The sequence below is a fragment of the Thamnophis elegans genome, chromosome 1 (assembly GCF_009769535.1).
Source record: "Thamnophis elegans isolate rThaEle1 chromosome 1, rThaEle1.pri, whole genome shotgun sequence".
In the NCBI taxonomy this organism is placed as follows: domain Eukaryota; kingdom Metazoa; phylum Chordata; class Lepidosauria; order Squamata; family Colubridae; genus Thamnophis; species Thamnophis elegans.
The window spans coordinates 165,056,233-165,078,508 of NC_045541.1; positions in this window are offsets into that span (position 1 = coordinate 165,056,233).

Consider the following 22,276-nt stretch of genomic DNA (forward strand, 5'->3'; position numbering starts at 1 on the left):
AAACCTTTTACTCTGACCCTGTAGTTAAAAACGTCATCTGCTCATAAATATCAATGAACAGTCTCCTATTAGTATTTCGTTAGGCTACCTTTAAGGCAGGGGTGTCAAACTCTAGGCCCTGGGGGCTGGATCCAGCCCATGGGGTGCTTAGATCTGGCTGAAGGGGCTGCCCTGGAAACAGGAAAGAACTGGTTTTAGTCCTCAAGGCTACGACTGACAGCCAGCAACAGCCAGGCCGCGCCTGATTGGCTAAGGCATGCCATGGCTGAGCGCGGGCTGTCAGACGCGCGCCTATTGGCCTCCCTGCTTGACAGCTCTGTATAAATAGCTGTCAAGCAGGGCGGAGTCCCGATCTACCACTAGCCTGTCTACTGTTCTGTCTGTTCTAATAAAGAGCTGTTAACTTACCTCAGGAGCCTCCTGCCTCATTCTTCCTCGGTCCACTTCACTGGCGACAAGGGTGGGATACACAGGCCTTGAGTAACAGCCTAAGACAGAGACAGGAATTTGTATTTTTTTTCTCCGTGCTGCCGAGAGACGTTAGCCACTAGAACCATGGTCGCTATTCCCCCGTTCGCTCCTTTTGGAACTGCTGGCGAATCATGGGCCGGGTTCCTGGAGCGCTTCGAGTGCTTCCTAATAGCGAACAACAGGTAGGGGTACTCGCAGGCACGCAAGTGCAGTTTTTTTCTTAGTGCCTGCGGTCCTGAGATGTTTGGGACAGCCCTCTCTTTCGCGGTTCCGAGACCCGTCTACGAACTGAGCTGGGACAAGCTGATGGCTGGGCTAAAGAACCATTATGCTCCTACCCCTTCTAAAATCGTGTGCCGCTACACCAGGGACCCTCGGTGGGTGCCTGCCACCGTCACCGAAATAACTGGTCCCTGTTCCTACAGGGTCCATCTACCCGATGGCATGGAGTGGTGGCGCCATGTGAACCAACTAAGGTGCCGCCACCCTCCAGAGGACTCGACTCCATCCGACCTGCAGTGGCCGGCCGCCATCGCCTTGCAGTCAGCCCCAGGCCCGTAGCAGTTCGCAGCCTCCGTTCCGCATGAGGCCTTCCCCGAGTCAGGCCTCTCCTACCCAGTTGCCATGTCCCAGCAACCTGTTACACCATCTCAAGCTGTCACCGCATTTCCCAGTTCCTCCAGTGTAGGCCTTCTGCTACAAGGCCTTCCCAACCCCCTTGCCAGCCAGTTTGTATTTCCCCGCCTGTTCAGGCTGCACCCCCACCGCACGGCCTACCTCCTCCTGGGATTCCGCCATCCGGATTAGACCTCCGTGATGTCACCCGGAGCTTCACTCCCTCTGGGGAGGAGCTGCTACGGGGACGTCTTACCTCTCCGGCACCGCCTGTTGAACTGAGGCGTTCTGAGCATGTCCACCACCGTCCCACCTACCTTCACAATTACGCCTGCGCCACATCGACGCCTGCGCCCTCGCTGGGGGGGGGGAAGAGGTGTTTTAGTCCTCAAGGCTACGACTGACAGCCAGCAACAGCCAGGCCGCGCCTGATTGGCTAAGGCATGGCATGGCTGAGCGCGGGCTGTCAGATGCGCGCCTATTGGCCTCCCTGCTTGACAGCTCTGTATAAATAGTTGTCAAGCAAGGCGGAGTCCCGATCTATCGCTAGCCTGTCTACTGTTCTGTCTGTTCTAATAAAAAGCTGTTAACTTACCTCAGGAGCCTCCTGCCTCGTTCTTCCTTGGTCCACTGCAGTGCCTCTGCCAGCGAAAATGGAGCTTGGGAAGGCTGCGTTTGGCCCTCTCGAGCTCTATTTTTGCTGGCAGAGGGTTGCAGGAGGCCATCGCAGATGAAAATGGAGCTTGTGAGGGCCGCAGGTAGCACTCCCAAGCTCCGTCTTTGATGGCAGAGGGTTGCAGGAGACCATCGCAGCCAGTGGTGGGTTTCAAAACTTTTTAGAACCTCTTTTGTAGGTGTGGCCTGCTTTGTGGGAGTGGCTTGCCAGCCATGTGATTGGGTGGGAATGGCTTGCTGGCCATGTGACTGGGTGGGCATGGCCAACTTGTAAAATGTGGTGAAACTCACTTAACAATGCTCTTGCTTAGCAACCAAAACGTTGGCTCAGAAACTCTGGCATTTGAAGCATGCAAGTCTTAAAGCTGTCAAGTTACAAGACCCTCGCACCCCTAACCCTTTAGAAAAAAAACCCCAGGGGTGTTCAAACTTGACAGCTTTAAGACTTGTGGACTTCAACTCCCAGAATTCCTCCTCTTGCTCTTCATCTTGATGATGTGCGGACGGGCGGGGGAGGGAGCTGGAACTGGTTCTAAACGGCACTGTAGATTTGTGGAACCTCTTCTATAGAAAAGATTAGAACTGGCAGGAACCCATCCCTGGTCACAATTCAAAATGGAGCCTATTTTTACTGGCAGAGTGCTCAGGCCGCCCCTGACATGAATGATGCCGAACTGGTCATCCCACCCTGTACTCCTGAGGTTAAACACAACCCTGATGAGGCCTTCAATGAAATTGAATTTGACACCCCTGGTTTAAGGAAATCTTGAAAACTCTGAGCTTATACTGTTGACACCAGTCTTATTGTACCATATAGGATGCCAAGCATAAGCAGCTCAAAGAGGTTTACAGTACTTCATTTACCTGCCCTCCTGCCCCTCCCTCTTTCCTCCTCCTCCTCCTCCTCCTCCTCCTCCTCCTCTCACTTCAGGTGTTCAGAGAGATACAAAAATTTCTGGTTTTTGCACTTCTGATGGCCTCAACCATTGTCATTTGATGCCATTGTAGCATATCTTTCATGTCTCTCCATCTTCTTCTGGCTCTGCCCATCATATTTTTTTTATCCACCATGTTTTAATCCTCATTCATTTCCTTATAACAGGGGTCAGTAAACTGTGGCTCTGGAGCCGCATGTGGCTCTTTCCTCTCTCTGCTGTGGCTCCGTCACCGGTCGGTGCCACAATTTTGAGAGGAGTTTCCGGTGGTGGGGAGGAGGAGAGAAGCACAGTACTTCAGGAGAAGACTCTATGGCAAGGGGAGGGTTTTCCAGTTGTCTCCACAATTGATAGGGCTTTCGGTTATGACAGGTAGAGGAAAAAGTACGCCACGGTAGGAGGAGACTCTATGGTGGGGGAACTGAACTTCTGGTCAGCTCCAGAATTGAACAGGGGGCTTCCAGTTAGGACCTTTGTGGCTCCCGGTGTTTTATTTTCTGTGGGAAACGTGTCCAAATGGCTCTTTGAGTGTTTATGTTTGCCGACCCCTGCCTTATAACATCTTCATTCTATCCCTAAGTTGGAATCCAAGGGAGAAAATAACCTATACCAGTAATGGTTAACCTTTTTGTCCTCGTGTGCTGAAATCGCACGTGTGCCCTCGATTGTTGCGCATGTTCCTCACCCACACTACAATGCACCCTGCCCCCATGCATGCACATTACTCCCTCATGCCCCTGCACATGTGTGCGACCCCCCCCCATGATCCCGCCCTGTGCATGTGCGTAACACACACCCTGTGCCCCGTTATGGGCCTAACAGGCCTCCCTGAAGCCTCCTGGGGCCCGGGGCCATCCGGTGCACTCCCCTCTGCACCCCTCACTCCGCGCATACGACCTCATACACATGCACCGCATCTCCCACATACATAGCAGAAACCTGAAAATCTGCTGTCCAGCAGAGGTCCACACGAATGTGTGTGGAGCTGAGCTGCCCGATGGCTTGCGTGCCAGCAGAGAGGGCTCTACGTGCCACAGGTTCTCCATCACGGACCTAGATTGCATAGCCCACATATATCATTTTATTTTGAGGCCAAACTATTTGAATTACATGGACTATTTACATCCACATGCTCCACCAGGGCTGAAAGGCGGGGCATATTACAAGTTTCATCAATTAGGAATGTACATCTGGTGGGACCATGAAAAAGGGCCTTCTTGGTGGTGGCCCCATTCTTTTAATGGAAAATAATTATCCCCAAGGTACAGTTGGTCTCATTCTGTGGCTTTCCCAAAGGTCCTGAAGCAAGGGTGTCCAAACTCGGGAACTTTAAGACTTGTGGACTTCAACGCCCAGAATTCCCCAGACAGAATTCTGGGCGTTGAAGTCCACAAGTCTTAAAAGTTCCCAAGTTTGGACACCCCTGTCCTAAAGTGTGGTTTTGCCAGCAGGCCTGGGGATCATGAATGGAACTGGTCAGGTGGCTGATTTGTGTGTTGTTGCTGTCCTAGGGATGGTGTGGTGTTTTTAATGGTTTTTTTTTATTATACAGTGTGTGTGTGTTTTTAATGTGGGCATCCAGTGCCCTATGCATGAATTTGATGGCTTATGTAAATGTGTTAAATAATAACAAAATAAATATCTCAGTTGACAGGAAAAAGGTTTCATTAGATGAGCAACTCAAATAGTTAGAAGAGCCATCTCTGACTCTCATAGGCTGACTCAGATTATTTCCGTTTCCATCACTCTTCATTTCATCTGTATTCCTATATTTAGTTATTTGTGTCCTGCCCTTATTACTTTTACAAATAACTCAAGGAGGATAATATATCCAGCACACCTTGTTCCTCTTGTTTTCCCCACAACAACCACCCTGTGAAGTGGGTTGGACTGAGAGAGAGGGACTTGCCCAAAATCACCCTACCAGCTTTCTTAGCTAAGGTGGGACTTGAACTTACAGTCTCCCGCTTTCTGGCTTGGTGCCTTAATCGCTACACCAAACTGGCTCTCATATGCAACCCAGAGAACATTTTCATTATTAATGCAGTTATGAATCTGTGAGTTCGATACACCTTCACACATCCTACTCACTAGTTACACAATCAAAAGAATAGAATTCTTTATTGGCCAAGTGTGGTTGGACACACAATGAATTTGTCTTTGGTGCATATGGTCTTAGTGCGTGACCCGACAAATGCGCACTAGTCAAATGTGCGCCGACAAAACTGCGCCGACAAAACCACAACATCAAAACCGCGCCGACAAAACCACAACATCAAAACCGCGATTAGGGTTAGGGTTAGGGTGGATGGGTTATAAGGTTGTTTTCGCGTCCTGGTTTGTTGATTGTTGATTGTTGATTGGCGCGTGATTTTGACGTCGTGGTTTTGTCAGCGCGGTTTTGACGGCGCGGTTTTGTCAGCACGCATTTGACTAGCGCGCATTTGTCGGTGAACCCTCTTAGTGTACATAAGCAGAATAAAATACATTCATCAGGAATAAAAAGATACAACACTTAGTGATAGACAAGGTTACTAATAAGCTATCAAATCGTACTAGGAAACAAATAAAACAATATAAATTGAAAGATACAAGCAACATGATTATAGTCATAAGTGGGAAGAGATAGATACTAGGAAGGAAGAGAAGAATAATAGTAATAGTCTTAGTAAATTATTGACAGTATTGTGGGACTTGTTAATCAGAGTGATGGCATTGGGGGAAAACTGTCCTTCTAACTAGTTGTTCTGGTGTGCAGGGCCCTATAGCCTAGTTTTGAGGGCAGAAGTTGAAACAATTTATGTCCAGGATGTGAGGGGTCTGTAGATATTTTCACAGCCCTCTTTTTGACTCGTGCATTATACAGGTCCTCAATGGGAGGCAGGTTGGTAGCAATTGTTTTTTTCTGCAGTTCTAATTATCCGTTGAAGTCTGTGTCTGTGTCTTGTTTGGTTGCAGAGGCAAACCAGACAATTATGGAGGTGCCGATGACAGACTCAATAATTCCTCTGTAGAACTAAATAGTGGATAGAGTCATTCCACACACTCCTGTGCAGCATCTCACCTTCGTCGTCACTATTGTATGTGGGCTTTAGTAGGCAAGAAGCAGACCAGCATAGATACAACAGCATTTATTGACTCAAAATGGAACTGAGGAACAGCAGGCAATTGCCTGGCAGGGCTTTAACCAATCATAATACATGAAAACCCCCACCCAAAATATGAATGTTCAAAGTTTCCCTCCAAAACAGTTGGAGGTAACAGTTAGGGTCGTCTAAAGGTTAGTTTCACTTTAGCAGGGCTTAACACCACTATTATATTCAATACATAACACCTCCTATAAAAATACAAACCATATAGACAATACCAGTGGTGGGTTATGGCTGGTACGCTCCGGTACGGGTGTACCGGTGCCTGCTGGGAGCATCAGACACCATTCCGGTACAGTGCTTTGGAGATGCCACCTGCCTGCCTGCGTTGCTTAACTGTATTTGACCCAACTGGGCCATTTGCGTATACGCACGCAGCGTATGGTGCCTGCGCAACACTCCGCCGAGCAGCTGGAGCGCTGCAGGGCGGCGGTGAGCATGTGTGTCCAGCATGCGTGCACGTGGTGGGTGCCTGGCCCCGTCGCAGCGTACCAGTTATGACAGGATCCGGAACCCACCACTGGACAATACACAGAAATCAGAGCCGCTGTTGTTAAGGCTGTGTTTAATTTTTGATATCCATTTGGCCAATAGAGGGCAGCAGAGACAACCACTTAAAATGGAGTACAGTTAAAAAGTCTCCTTTTAAGTTCAGATGACTTTCTACTTAAAAAAAAAAACAGTTTTACCAAACAAAAGGAGAGAAGTTACATAATCCAGTATACACAGAGAAAAAGATCAAAAAGAAAAAAAATATAGAAAGTAAAGGGATCTTTTCCTGCAAAAAAAAAAAAAAAATCTTTTCCCTTTTCCTGCAAAAAAAAAAAAAAAAAAGTTATAAATCCTGTCGTGTGACTGTGGGACTCTCTGCAAACGGCCGTAAATGTGGGTCGGTTGCCAAGAGTCCAAAAGTCAATCACATGCCTGCAGGTGAGGCAGCCGTCGGAACTTTGAATCCATGTCGCAATTACAGATCACTAAGTGGCTGGTCATAAGTCGAGAACTATCTGTCCACATGAAAATTTTCAGGTGACTTTCTAATGACTTCATGGACAACCATGACCGTGCAATTATCAGAACAAAGACACTGGGATGCTGTATCTTTCGCTCCATTCGACGCACTTTTTTGTCTCCCAAAAGTAGTAGAAATGTCTGTGCATCTTATGGAGTGAATATCGCCGAAGCCCCGCCCACCCATTGGCCCCGACCCTTCAGCCGTTTTTGGCTTCCACGCATCCTGTTTTCAGCTTATGCGGGATCCTCTTTCCGCCTCCACATGTCCCGTTTTTGGCCTCTGTGTGCCCCGTTTTTGGCCTCTGTGTACCCCATTTTCACCCTCCGTGCAAGACTTTCGCTGAGGCCAAAAATGGGGCGTGGGAGGCTGAAAACGGGACATGCGGATGCTGAAAACGGGATGTGCGGAAGCCGAAAATGGGAGCGTGTCTTATGGTCAGGTGCGTCTTATGGAGCGACAAATACGGTAAGTTTTTTACTACCTTCGTCCTGGAATGTTTTTGCTGATTTCCCTGTACAGTATTAAACAGGCTCCCCAATGATAACTTTGCTTCCCAGCCCCATCGGCCACCTGCTGAGGCACCAGATGGCCTAAATCCTTCCCTACCATTAGGCTAAAACTGGATTAGTTGCTTTAAGATTGGAAAACCGGATTTTGCTATGAATTTTGGATTGTGGCTTAATGCATTTATTTTACACTGCTAGGTTCCTGCAGCCCTGAGCTGTCAAAAGTCCTGCCATTTGCTGTTCTGATCTATTTGCATGAGTTACCCATGTTGTTTTAAGGATTTGAGGTGGGTTTTTTTTTTTAAAAAGCAGGTTGCAAAGTGGAAAAGAAAACAAATATAGCTTGGTACAATTAGGAAAGCAGAGTGCTTTGAAATCTGCAAGATCCTAGAGGCCTGACTGCTTTCATGGCCTCAGTCAGGTTCAATTTGTGATAAAAGCCTGGTGAGAGAATTGTTTGGCTGATTTAATCCAGATTGTGAGGGCAAAAGATTTGCAGCTTCTCAGGGACATTTGCCCCAAATATTGATACAAAATAAAGGAGCTTTATCAACAGGTCAGGATTGCAATTTATTCCTTAAGCAAGCATCAGTTATAAAACCTCTTCCTTGGGTCCCTATTCTTCTTCTTTGGGTTATTTTCTAATCTCGTATGATTCAGCTATTTCATTTTACAAATGTTATCTATATCCTTTCCAGCATGGACCCTGTTATCAAGCTGCACTTTGGCGTTGCACGTAAAGAGAGTTAGCGCGTGTCTGGCCCTTTGGGGGACAGTGAAAAGCAATTTTGATTTCACCTTCAGGGTCCATCCCAAACTGCTTCTGCCTTTGTCCTCCTTCACAAAGAAATCAGGACGTTTTCCAATACAAATTAAACTAAATTTGCAACAATTCAACCCAAGTCTATAGCAGCAAAATACAGGATGAACATCAACCAAATACAAATGTACAAGCAGGAGGAGATAAGCAATTAGTGAAGCAGAAAGCTTTTGCTAAAAAAAAGTTCTTTTTCTTGTTTTGGTGCAATTGTTCGAAGTTCCTTTCAAAAGACTGAACCGCACCCAAGAAGCTACTTTTTCTTAGTAATTCTTCAAAGAGTGGGAAAATCTAAAGCACATCTTCAGAGGATGAGTAAAGTGTTTGAGGTGGGTTGAGGAAACACAGACTAATGTTATTCTTTAAATTGCTCATAATACTTTGCCCCTGCAAGGAATGTTGTTGACAATACCGCAGAGCAGGAAATTGAATCTGCATCTATTTCATACCTACAAGAAGCAGTTGATGGAAACTAAGCAAGGGAAGAAGCAACCTAGAACTAAGGAATAAAATAACAGAGTTGGAAGGGACCTTGGAGGTCTTCTAGTCCAACCCCCTGCTTAGGCAGCAAACCCTATACTATTTCAGATAAATTGTTGTCCAAGCTCTTCTTAAAAACGTCCAATATTGGAGCATTTACTGAGCTGCGGTGGTGCAGTGGTTAGAGGTTAAGAGTGCAGTACTGCAGGCTACTTCTGTTGCTTGCCAGCTGCCAGCAGTTTGGCAGATCAAATCTCACCAGGCTCAAGGTTGACTCAGCCTTCCATCCTTCCGAGGTCGGTAAAATGAGGTCACTGATGGTTGGGGGCAACAGGCTGACTCTGTAAACCGCTTAGAGAGGGCTGCAAAGCACTGTGAAGCGGTGTATAAGTCTAAGTGCTTTTGCTATTTACAGCTTCTGGAGGCAAGTTGTTCCACCGATTAATTGTTCTAACTGACAGGAAATTTCTCCTGAGTTCTAAGTTGCTTCTCTCCTTGATTAGTTTCCACGTATTGCTTCTTGTTCTGCCCTCAGGTGCTTTGGAGAATAGCTTGACTCCCTCTTCTTTGTGGCAGCCCCTGAGAAATTGGAACACTGCTATCATGTATCCCCCTAGTCCTTCTTTTCATTAATCTAGACATACCCAGTTCCTGCAACGGCTCTTCATATGTTTTAGCCTCCAGTCCCCTAATCATCTTTGTTCCTCTTCTCTGCACTCTTTCTAGAGTCTCCACATCTTTTCTACATTGTGGTGACCAAAACTGGATGCAGTATTCCAAGTGTGGCCTTACCAAGGCATTATAAAGTGGTATTAACACTTCACGTGATCTTGATTCTATCCCTCTGTTTATGCAGCTTGCAACTATGTTGGCTTTTTTGGCAATTGCAGCATACTGCTGGCTCATATTTAAATGATTGTCCACTAGGATTCCAAGATCCCTCTCACAACTACTATTGAGCGAGGTACCTCATATACTCTACCTGTGCATTTTGTTTTCTTACCTAAATGTAGGAGAAATTTCCTAGGAGTGAGAACAATTAACCAGAGGAATGACTTGCCTTCAGAGGTTTTGGGTGCCCCATCACTGGAGGCTTTTAAGAAGAGATTGGACAGCTATTTGTCTGAAATGGTATAGGGTTTCCCAGCTTAGCAGTGGTTTGGACTAGAATAGCTCCAAGGTGTCTCTTCCAAATCTGGTATTCTGTTAAATACACATTTAACATGGTCTAAGTATCCACATATGACACTTCCTATAGAATTTAGTAAAACTAAGTTTTACATATTACACTGAAGTGTATGTAAGTCATGGTTTACAAATTGCAATACTTGTGCTAACTCCTACCGTAGGTTAATATTATTGTTTAATCAGTCGATTCACACAAAATCTGAAATATGTTTGGGTTAATACAAAACGCTAAATCACAAACCACATTATGACTGACCATCTTTTGTGAGACCAGCAATGCACCATGGCAGGTAAGCAGGGGATGGTGGTTAGGAGGCAAGAGGAGGAGGAGGAGGAGAGGTTATAGTAAAAAAAAAGATAAATAACCTACTTCAAAACTCTAACTAATAAAGTCAAGTAAATAATGACTACAACAACACAGCCCTTTTTATTTTAAAGAGTAGCGGTATTATTCTTTGCAGCTAAAATTAAAAGCAAATTTAATCATAGACTCATGGAACGGTTCCAACAACTGAGTGAACCACAACCTATCAGATGCCAAATATAGAATCAAAGCGCTTTTCCCCACTTCTGAAATTAGTGTTCCCCCTCCATCCTTGACTCAGCATAAAGATGGGCAGGTGTAAACTGTGCAATTCCCACAGCCAATCCCTATCCTGTCTCCATTGCCTCTATCCCCCCACCACCACTACAATTGGCTGGATGTATTTTACATACCTTGAGGTTGTGCTGGATGATGTTGTAATAAGTGGGAAAACACTCTTTTAGCATCAGTACAGTTAAAGACAATTCAGTGATCTCACTCATGGGCCTACTATCATAGGGGGGTGTTGCTGGGATATGTTTCTTTCATGTTTACATGCGAGAGAGATGTTTATAAAGAGTCATTGTGTTCTCAGTACAGGAATCCAAGTTAAAACATTGCTGACTTCTATTTAGGTGTTATCCGAACACATTCTGTAAAAAGAAGCCCATAGGGTATTTATGGAGGAGAATATTTGGAGCTCAAGAGTTGAACTGTGGGATCCTGAACTGTGGAATCCTGGGTGCTCCCTGGTTGGTTTCTGGCAGGCATTTCATTACCCAACTAGGTAACATCATCAGTGCACTGATGATATTACTAGTTTAACAATGAAATCATTGGAATTAAGATTGCTGGGAGAAATATCAACAACCTCAGATATGCAGATGATACCACTCTAATGGCAGAAAGTGAAGAGGAACTAAAGAGCCTCTTGATGCGGGTGAAGGAGGAGAGTGCAAAAGTTGGCTTGAAACTCAACATTAAGAAAACTAAGATCATGGCATCCTGCCCTCTCAATTCCTGGCAAATAGATGTGGAAGAAATGGAGGTAGTGACAGATTTTATTTTACTGGGCTCGAAGATCACCGCAGATGGAGACTGCAGTCAAGAAGTTAAAATATGCTTGCTCCTAGGGAAGAAAGCTATGGCAAATCTAGACAGCATACTAAAAAGCAGATACATCACCTTGCCAACAAAAGTGTGTATAGTCAAGGCTATGGTTTTCTCAGTTGCATTGTATGGCTGTGAAAGTTGGACCATAAGAAAGGCTGAGCACCAAAGAATTGGGGCATTTGAACTATGGTGCTGGAGAAGACTCCTGCGAGTCCTTGGACTGCAAGGCAATCAAACCAGTCAGTCCTAGAGGAGATCAACCCTGACTGCTCTTTAGAAGGCCAGATCCTGAAGATGAAACTCAGATACTTTGGCCATCTAATGAGAAGGAAGGACTCACTGGAGAAGAGCCTCATGCTGGGAAAGATTGAGGGCAAAAGAAGAAGGGGACGACGGAGAATGAGGTGGCTGGATGGAGTCACTAAAGCAGTAGGCATGAGCTTAAATGGACTCCAGAGGATGGTAGAGAACAGGAAGGCCTGGAGGAACGTTGTCCATGGGGTCACAATGGGTCGGACGTGACTTCGCAAGTAATAACAATAATGAAATGTCTGCAAGAAAACAGCCAAGCTCGGCAATCACCAAGGATCTCACCATAGTGCATTATTCTCCAATCCCCTTTCTCCTCTGCTGTCAAAAACACTTTTCTGTGTATATTAGATCAGTGGTCCCCAACCCCCGGTCCGCGGACCGGTGCCGGGCCGTGGAGTACCTGGCACCGGGCCGTGCAGTGACCGGGGGCCATGATCACTGTTCCCTCTAAGGTGCGCGCCTGCGCGGCCGCGCACATCGCAAAAAAAGCCCGCGCAGCAGATTCTATCTGCCGCGCAGAGTTTTCTGTAAAGCAAACGTGGGGAAGTCCTTTGCAGGTGGCTAGAACTGGCCGCCTGCAAAGGACCTCCCCAGACTTGTTTTGATGAGCCGCCAGTCCTCTTGCTTCTTCTCCTTCACCGGCAAAGCTCCCGCTGGCGCCCTGCCCATGGCAGTGGCAGTGCCTCTCCCTCCAAGCGGAGCACCTGAGCTGGCTCCCGCGTTATCCCTCCCCCTTCCTCCTCTGCCGTGCTTTTGAGGCCGCGGGAGCTAGTAGGAAAGCGGCGGAGGTGGAGGCAGGGATAACCCAGAGACCAGCTGAGGTGCTCCGAGCGGAGGGGGAGGCACCACCGCTGCTGCCATGGGCGGAGCCGCCAGCGGGAGCTTTGCCGGTGAAGGAGAAGAAGCAAGAGGACTGGCGGCTTTGAAATGCAACCCCCTGGTCCCGCCGGCCGCGGATTTGATTCGGCATAAGTGGGGGCCGAACGCATGCTGAGCCGACTTTGCGCAGTGAGGCGGAGTAATTCAACCCCCCCAAAGAACGTGTGTGTGTGTGTGTGTGTGTGTGTGTGAGAGAGAGAGAGAGAGAGAGAGAGAATTGGATCAAAATCGGTGGCCAAAGGAATGGAGGGAGGGAAGGAAGGAAGGAAGGGAGGGAGGGAGGAAGGAAGCCCTGCCCCCTGTGAAAAAAACTGAAGATGGAGCAGTGAATGAATAAACCATAAAAGCAACAAACAGTTAATGCATAAGTAAGCTGAGGAGCAAGTTCTCAACTAAGGAAGCAATATAAGAAAGAAATATAAAAAGCTCAATATGCCAAAACACTTATTTTAGTCTTCATTTAATTACTTGTATTGTAGTCTGATGTAACATCTTTTTAAAGTTAACGTTAGTTAGAAAAGATAGGGTACAAAACTTAAATAATAAAAAAATTGTACATTCATTTTGAAAAATAAATGCAATACTTGATTAATTTCATATCTTTATTTAAAATAGTTTTGGCATGGCATATGATTTTACTGACTCAGTTGGAAATGATGTGGATGTTGTATCTGATTCTGAGGTATATATATTCTTAAGTAACATAACATATAGCATATTGGCTCCAGGGAAGTTTAATCAAAACAATCTGATATATAAACAATCAATGTGTCGTCGCGAACAACGCCCCCCACCCCTGCGCGCGCTCAGCGGGCCACGGTAAAATTATCAAAGGCTGACTGGTCCGCGGCGATAAAAAGGTTGGGGACCACTGTATTAGATTATGGGTCGCCCATCTGCTGGAGTAAATTATGATGTAGAAAAACTTGTGCAACAATAAATTGGTTTTTATTTACCAACTACATGACGGTTTGCTACTAAACACTTATGACCCCTAAGCTCAATCTGCCCATCATAGCATTCAGCTACCACAAAACAAAATATTCTCACCTGTATTCATTATTACACTCACATAAGGGCTGCTGTAGCTTTATTGCCCGATATTCCAGGAAGGATTTCAAAAGGGCAGCTGATGTCCAAGGACCACACTGATCACGTGAAGTGTTAATACCACTTTATAATGCCTTGGTAAAGTCACATTTGGAATACTGCATTCAGTTTTGGTCACCACAATGCAGAAAAGATGTGGAGACTCTAGAAAGAGTGCAGAGAAGAGCAACAAAGATGATTAGGGAACTGGAGGCTAAAACATATGAAGAACCATTGCAGGAACTGGGTATGTCTAGATTAATGAAAATAAGGACTAGGGGAGACATGATAGCAGTGTTCCAATATCTCAGGGGTTACCATAAAGAAGAGGGAGTCAAACTATTCTCCAAGGCACATGAGGGTAGAACAAGAAGCAATGGTTGGAAACTAATCAAGGAGAGAAGCAACTTAGAACTCAGGAGAAATTTCCTGTCAGTTAGAACAATTAATTGGTGGAACAACTTGCCTCCAGAAGCTGTAAATAGCAAAAGCACTTAGACTTATACACCGCTTCACAGTGCTTTGCAGCCCTTACAGAGTCAGCCTATTGCCCCCAACCATCAGTGAAGTTGTGAATGCTCCAACACTGGAAGTCTTTAAGAAGATGTTGGATAGCCATTTGTCTGAAACAGTACAGGGTTTCCTGCCTAGGCAGGGGGTTGGACTAGAAGACCTCCAATGTCCCTCCCAATTTTGCTATTGTATATTGTAAACAAAAGATCTGTTGGCTAATCTTGGTTGTGTCCCTTGTTGCCTTGATTTCTCACTTGCAAACCTGGAACCATAACGGGATTCGAAGACAAACTCCAGAAAAGATAAAGAAAATAGCAGGCAATCTTACATCCAGTCACATGGAAACTCCAAGGGAGACTGACTTCTAAGCATTATTTTGTTTTAACCTGATTTTAAGGGCTAAGAATGATTTGATGAGAAGTAGTCCTCACTGAACAGCTGTTGTTTTTTAATGAGTCAAGTATAAGGTGGTTCCATAATTCTATGGTTGAGAAAACTCTCTGGAGAATTAATTTTTTTTTTTAAATCACATAAAAATTTGAACAACATTGTTGTAGAGTGAAGCCAATGCCATCTCTTAAAGTCTGAGCATTGTTCTTATAGAGCTGGTAAGATGGTTGCCTTAGGCCGCTTAAGGTTGAGCAAGATTAAAAGGAAGCAAGTTGTCAATCATATGATGTAATTACTACTATTTGCTACTTTGCAGAGAGGGAGAGAGAAAGAGAAAGAGAGAAGTCCAGGAACTGGGAAGGGGAAGAGACCACTGTTTGGTTCAAGCCATAAAACATGTTGGGCCCGTTTGCCGCAATATTGCTTTAGAGCAAGAATTCCATTGTTGTGAGCTGATGCATTCCGCTCAAGAGAACCGCTTCCCTCCCCCTGTGGCAATGAGTCCTATAGGCTGTGTGATTGCAATTGTCCAAGCTCCAAAAGGTCACAGAAAGTGACCTCACTTATGCTTGTGCTGGCAACTGAAGTATCCCTCACTGCTGTCCTTTGCGCTATCAACAGGAAACATCTTTAGCAGGGCAGGAAGTAGCTCTTTGTCATTGGCCAGGAATGAAAACATGACGGGATTCACTCGTCCTATCAGGGCAGAGATATTTTAGGAGCTGTATATAAAGGGGAAAAAGACCCATGGAGAACGAAGAGAGAGGGCTGGTGGGTTGTGCTAATGCTTAGGGAAATAGCACTGCCATGAAACGTTGCACAGTTTCTCCATCACCCACAGGCCTTGGAAAAGCAAGTTAGGTATAGTCAGGGTATTCCACAGCAGTGAGTAAATATATCTCATTTTCAGCAACAATATGTCACCCACGGTTTGCTGAATCAAGATACTTTCCTACTAACGCTCAAGAAAAGACACACGAGCCACTGGCAGTTTGTTTGCATGTGTTTTTAGAACATTACTAAAAACCAGAATTCTGTGGGATAAATTATGCGTATCATGCGCAACAGGTTTCCGTATCTGAAAAATGACAAGCTTTCAAAAACAGTTTGAACTGTTCCCTCATGGTAAGGCTGTTGTTTTTCACACTGTGAAAAAAATCCCTTTTCTATTTGAGTGTTCTAAAAAGTTAGCTGTTCAAAACTGAATTCTCAGGAATTGGACTTTCAGAAGTTTAATTATGAGCCAGCAGTGTGCAGCAGCTGCCAAAAAAAAGTCAACACAGTTCTAGGCTGCATAAACAGAGGGATAGAATCAAGATCACGTGAAGTGTTAATACCACTTTATAATGTCTTGGTAAGGCCACACTTGGAATACTGCATCCAGTTTTGGTCGCCACGACGTAAAAAAGATGTGGAGACTCTAGAAGAGTGCAGAGAAGAGCAACAAAGATGACTAGGGGACTGGGGGCTAAAACATATGAAGAACGGTTGCAGGAACTGGGTATGTCTAGTTTAATGAAAAGAAGGACTAGGGAGACATGATAGCAGTGTTCTGATATCTCACGGGCTGCCACAAAGAAGAGGGAGTCAAACTATTCTCCAAAGTACCTGTGGGTAGAACAAGAAGCAATGGGTGGAAACTAATCAAGGAGAGAAGCAACTTAGAACTGAGGAGAAATTTCCTGACAGTTAGAACAATCAACCAGTGGAATAACTTGCCTCCAGAAGTTGTGAATGCTCCAATACTGGAAGTTTTTAAGAAGATGTTGGATATCCATTTGTCTGAAGTGGTTTAGGGTTTCCTGCCTAAGCAGGAAACTAGTTGGACTAGAAGACCTCCAAGGTCCCTTCCAACTCTGTTATTCTATTCTTAGGTTTGTCTATGTAAAGTACCATAGGTGCAGTGGTGGGTTTCAAAAAAACCTCTTCTGTAGGTGTGGCCTGCTTTCCGGGTCCACTGGTGGAACCTCTTCTTACCGGTTCGGTAGATTTGATGAACCGGTTCTACCGAACTGGTGCGAACCGGTAGGAACCCACCTCTGCATAAGTGCATTGCAAAACTACTGATGTCCCTCTGGTATGTTGGAGGAATGGTTTCCATTTCCATTAATGGCATGTAATAAGTAATGCTTTTTTTTCTTTTTTTTAAAAGTCTGCTTCTGGATTTGTGGTTCTGCTTGGAACAGGCCCTATATACTGCTATGCAGCCTGCCTTGATTTTCTGGGTGATTTTGAGTTTTTGGTGAAAACAAAATGAATACCAGGCAAGCCCTGTTTCTTTTGACCTTGGCACACATCATTCAAGCAGGGTTGCGCCACAGCCTTAGTCTGAAGAGACTGTACCCATTTGTGCTGCTATCTTAGATATCAGTGGTGGGAACTCTAGCACATGTGGTTAAACTCAGAAGCAGCTCCTTAGATTCTGAGAAGAGAATACTCTCATACGCCTATTGATGCAAACACCTCTTTTTTTTTTTTTTTTGGTTAAATGTTTTTTTCAATTTTCTTTCTTTTTTTTTTTTAAAAAAAAGTCTTCCTTATCTTCTCCCGTTATCAAGATGGGAGTGATAACAATCCTTCATGTTACGGCTTTAGTCAGTTGAGTTACAGTAAATGGTGCTGTGCTGCCCCAGGACTTCCTATATATACTAGGGTTCTGCCTCTAGGGGTTTATTATTCAGCTTCAGCTATTATTTAAAAAAACAAATACAGTCCTTTTACTTAAATGGTGGTTTAAGTTGAATATATGTGTCTTCAAGAGGGCATGAGGTGGCTCAGTGGCTAAGACGCTGAGCTTGTCGATCAGAAAGGTCGGCAGTTCGGCGGTTCGAATCCCTAGTGCTGCGTAACGGAGTGAGCTCCCATTACTTGCCCCAGCTTCTGCCAACCTAAAAGTTCAAAAGCATGTAAAAATTATAGCAACAGCAATAACAATTAGACTTATATACCGCTTCATAGGGCTTTCAGCCCTCTCTAAGCGGTTTACAGAGTCAGCATATCGCCCCCAACAACAATCCGGGTCCTCATTTTACCCACCTCGGAAGGATGGAAGGCTGAGTCAACCCTGAGCCGGTGAGATTTGAACAGCCGAGCTGCAGAACTGCAGTCAGCTGAAGTAGCCTGCAGTACTGCATTTAACCACTGCGCCACTTTGGCTCTTGCAAGTAGGAAAATAGGAACCACTTTTGGTGGGAAGGTAACAGCGTTCTGTGCACCTTCGGCATTTAGTCATGCCGGCCACATGCCCACGGAGACGTCTTCAGACAGCGCTGGCCCTTCAGCTTTGAAACGGAGATGAGCACCGCCCCCTAGAGTCGGGAACAACTAGCACATATGTGGGAAGAGAACTTTTACCTTTACGTTTAGGTGTCTTCAAATGGATAGACCTAGTTCGGAAAACAAAAAAATTATATATTTTCTCAAATTAAGCTTTAATTCTGCAATCAATGCTTACAGAGGAATTCAAGAGCCTGACAGCTATTCACCATCACGGCAACCCCCCCCACCTCCCATATTTTTAAAATAACACATTTGTTCTTGCTTTCAAATTAGGTTTAAACATCAAGGATGAATTTGATGAAGCTGGTTAGGTAGCACTTGTAAAAAAAAAATTGTTTTCATCTATTATCAATCAGCTTCTGAAACCCCAGGGCTAACCTTCACTTCCTGCTTGCGTTCGTTTGAGAATGGGGCCCCTAACCGTTTTAGGAGGGGAAGAAAGGATAATGTCCCCAACCGCCCTTCCCCTCCCCCATGGCTGCCGGGAAGGTGCCCTCCATTCAGATTTCCTTGCTCTACATCGGAAGAAATGGTTGCAAGCAGGGTGGCCTGCTTTGCCTGTGCTGTGCGTCATGCCATCTTCTATAAAGTGCAGTGATTCAGCTGGCTGGCGTGTGTTGTAGCAGGCTCAGTCTCACTCCTAGGCCCTGCTCTGTGCCTTTACCAGCCCTTTTTTGATGGGTTGCCTACCGTAAAAACTTGGACCCACGGATCTGAAATTTGATCACATGACCACGGGGATGCTGCAAAAGTCCCAACTGTTAAAAACCGTCGTAAGTCACTTTATTCAGTCCCATTGTAACTTTGAACAATCACTAAATGAACTGTTGTAAGCCGAGGACTACCTGTACTAAAATGTTGCGATATTGCTGTTGGTTTCTTTGTTTTAAAAAAATAATTGCAGCATTAAAAAAAAAAAACCTTGGTGAATTTTAGCTGGAAAATACCGTATTTTTCAGAGTATAAGACGCACCAAGATTTTGAAGAGGCAAATTAAAAAAAAACACTTTTTGTACTCTGCAGACCTCCCAAAAACAGCCCGTTTTTCCCGGAAACGGGCTTGTTTTTTGTAAAAAAAAAAAAAAAAGGAGCATGCATAGCCTTTGGGAGGTTTCCAGAGTGCTCCTGGGGGCTGGAGGGCAAAAACGAGCAAAAAACAGCCCATTTTTCACTCATTTTTGCCCTCCCCAGCCCCCAGGAGCACCCTGGAAGCCTGCCAAAGGCTATGCAAGGCCATTTTTGCAAAGGGGGCAGGGTTTCAGGAGGCCAAAATGCTTTATTGAGTTTATAAGATGCTCCCAGATTTTCATCCTCTTTTTTGAGGGAAAAGGGTGCGTCTTATACTCTGAAAAATATGGTACTTTTGAAAATATTTCATTCTAGGCTAAGAGACAAGAAGTAATAGTACAGGTAATCTTCGACTAACAACCACAATTGAGCCCCAAACGTCTGTTGCTTAAGTGAAACAGTTGTTAAGAGAGCTTTGCCCCATTTTAGGACCTTTCTTGTCACAATTGGTAGCTGAATCACTGCAATTGTTACGTTAGTAACATGTTTATTAAATGAATCTGGAATCAATGGCTTCCCCATTGACTTTGCTTGTCAGAAAGTCACAAAAAAGAATCACATGACCCCGGGACACTGCAACCGTCGTAAATATGAATCAGTTGCTCAATGTCTGAATTTTGATAACCTGTCAGCCTCTGTTTTGCTGCTTGCTTTGCGGCTGCCATTGAAACGGGAAGGGAGGGCATGGTGTTTGGGTGGGGGAAATAATCTGTACGGGAGGACTGTTAATTGGGAGTTGTTCTCACCGTCCGTTTGCGCATGTGGAAGGAGGGAACTTTCCCGCCAAGGCCAACTGTCCAGCATTCCAACCTGATGATGATGTTTAAAGATGTTTCCCCCTGACAGTTGTGGTGATATATGATTGGACTATGGACTGGGGTACCAAGAGGAGGAGAATGAACATGTATTGATATCTATTGCTTTTGCGCTCTTTTGCTCAGATCCTGCTTTGCTTTGCTTCTCATCGTTTATAATCAATAAAAGTACACTTAATTCTGAAACATGGAGTTGAGTGGTTTCTTTCTTGGTTATTAAGTGAAGGAGCCGTGACATAACCTGACTGTGGGGATGCTGCAACAGTCATAAGTGTGAAAAACAGTCCTAAACCACTTTTTTCAGTGCTGTTGTAACTTTGAATGGTCACTAAATCAAAGGTTGTACGCAGGGGTGAAATCTACTTACCTTCACTACCGGTTTGCAAATGTGAGCACGTGCGCATGCGCTCCGCTTGCTTGTGCCACTTCCACACATGTGCAGGGCCTTCTGCGCATGAACGGAGCGTCAAAAACGGACGTGATGATGTCCGGGCGGGTGGGCGGAGTCTGCTACCGAGCCCGCCTGCAAAGGTAAGTAGAACAGCGAAGGGGGGGGGAATCTGCTGTGCCATGCGATTTAGATTAGCAATTTAGATTAGGATTTCCTGCTTTCTAGCTAATACAAATTGCGCATCTCATCTGATCGTCGAAAATAGCGGTTCGCCCAAACCGGTAGCATTTTTTTACTACCTGTTCGGGTGAACCAATAGTTTTTTTTTTTACTACTGGTTCAGGCGAACTGGTCCAAACTGGTAGCATTTCACTGCTGGTTGTAAGTCCAGGAATACTTGTAGTTATTTTTTTTTTTACCATTTCCCCAAAGTGCTGCTCCTGGAAGGAACACAGTTGGTTCTTGCTTTCCTGGCATGGCTGGGAAAGGAAAGAAATGGGAAATCCACCAATTTGGAGCTGTGTTAACCATATCCGGAAAGAGCATCACGGTGAGCAACGTGGAAGAAAGAGTTATGATTTCTTAAGGTGGTTTTATTTAAAGCCATTTTTTACATGGGAGGCTAATAGAAAAGTGGTTAGACACCAGGAGTGTTTGTGTGATTCAGCAGCTTTTAAGTGGAAAGTAGTGCTGCTTTCGGAAAAACATAGCCAGTGAGAAACACAGCTTGCCGTTTTTCAGTTTCATCTTTGAATTAAACCATACTGCTCATCTTCAGCAGGAATTCTAGAAATTCTGTTCTGAAGTTGCTGATCTCCTTTCTTTGGTTTGGCTCCTTTCGGTTTTAAATTGTCCATCAACTAAACTAAACTGACAGGGCAATGCCACCTAGGAAAATGAGGTGGGATTTCCACCCATTCTTGATTTTCGTTTTAATTTCATGCATCCTAAAAATAGGCATGCAGTACAAAAATATTTAATATGCTGCAGATGTCTTAGGATATTTTGTCGGTGTGGTTATGGGAAAAGTTTAAGGTTTGTGGACTACAGGTCCCAGAATTCCCCAACCAGCATGCTGTCTGGGGTATTTTGGAAGTTGTAGTCCACACTTGTTAAAGTCATTATAGTTGAGAAACATTGTTATGTTGTATTATATTAACCGTCTGCAGGCCAGCCTCCTTTCCCCGCAGTCCTGTCTTATAGAAGAAAATTATTTATTGACCAAGGGTGATTAGACATGCAAGGAATTTGTCTCCGGTGCAGTGGCTTTCAGTGTACAATACAGCCAAAGCAACAGAATAATCACCATCGTAGCAATAATAGCAATAAGAGATGGGGAGTAAAAAAAAAGATAATAGGAAGGATAAGTGATGATACTACAGTCATACTACATGGATAAAATACATAGATATTAGACAGCAATGTGAGAATTAGTGTTCAGCAGAAGAATTAAGCATTCAACACCATGTATTGTTACATTATATGTATGGTTCTTTATACTTTTCACTTTTCTCTTCCTCGGAATCCATCCCCTCTTCCTTCACATATTCTTTTTGCCCTTTCATTCTCATTCCTCTTGTCTTTGACAACCAAATCACTACAGTGTACATTCATATTTTTTATTTAATCTGCATGCTTCCTTCTGGGCTCCACCTCTTATTGTTTTAGCTTCTTGTTTAGTTTTATTTCTTCTGATCCATCCAGCGCTCACTAGCAAATAGAGTTAGCAGGCACAGACTTCTTTCTAATACACTTCATCAATCAAGCATCTTTTTACAGCTTAAAACAATGACTCAACACCCCGACCCCGGACCACAGTCATTCAGCATCTTGCACGATTTCCCCTAAAACTCATTCTTGGTTCTTCTGTTATCACAATTCACTGGAACCTAATATGAACTATCAGCAAGCCATGGCTTCCTACTTTCACATACACCTACAACAATTGAGATGACACAGATTTGTACTTTTGTCGTAACTGTGGTCTTTTCATTCATAAATAAGCCTATACCATATTCTTTCATGTATCCTTCAACTTGTAATGGGCAGAAGGGATACCTGTAGTCTTCTAGTTACAACCGCAATTGAGCCCAAAATTTACGTCGCTGAGCGAGACATTTGTTAAGTGAGTGTTGCCCCGTTTTATGATCTTTCTTGCCCCAGTTATTAAGCTATTAACAGTTGTTAAATTCCAAGTCAGAATCTCCTATATGCCATCTAGTCATCACCAGGTGGGTCTGCAGATATTATTGCCAATTGCTGCTTTATTTGG